We start from the raw sequence: 556 nt of genomic DNA on the forward strand, positions 1-556 counted from the left end.
GGTCGGCCTTGCGGTGCGTGTGGGGGGAAAAGCGGGTTCCGGGGGCTCTGGCCGCGTGCGACTGGGCGTGGCGGTGGGGGAGCCGCAGGGATCGCTGAAGGGGCCTGGTCGGCCGCTCCAGGTGCCACGCGGGGCCGCCTCCGTGCTCGGAGGCTGCTGGCGGTGAGACCCCCGCGTGCGTCCTGGTGGCGGTCGGCCGCGCCGGAGGTGTCCCCCGGCGCCCCCCCTCCCCGCTTGGCCGCCTGCCTCGCCCGGCGTCTCGTCTTGTCCCGGCCCGCTCTTCCGCATCGGGTCGGCGCGCGGCCCCCCCCAACCGGGTGCGCCTCGCTTCCCGGGCCTGCTGCGGCCCTCCCCCGAGGCGTGTGGTCTCGGGCGTTGTCGGCGTCGTGGGTGGGGGGGGGGAGGCCTGTCCTCTCCCCGCGTGGCGTCGCCCCGTTCGGCGCGTGCGTGCGCCCGAGTGCGGCCCGGTGGTCCCTCCCGGGCAGGTGTTCGTGCGATGTGTGTGAAGGTCGACCTCCGCCTGGCCGGTCGCTCGCCCTTCCCCCTGGGTCGGGGG

This window comes from Macaca fascicularis, chromosome 10 (genome assembly GCF_037993035.2).
Source record: "Macaca fascicularis isolate 582-1 chromosome 10, T2T-MFA8v1.1".
Lineage (NCBI taxonomy): Eukaryota > Metazoa > Chordata > Mammalia > Primates > Cercopithecidae > Macaca > Macaca fascicularis.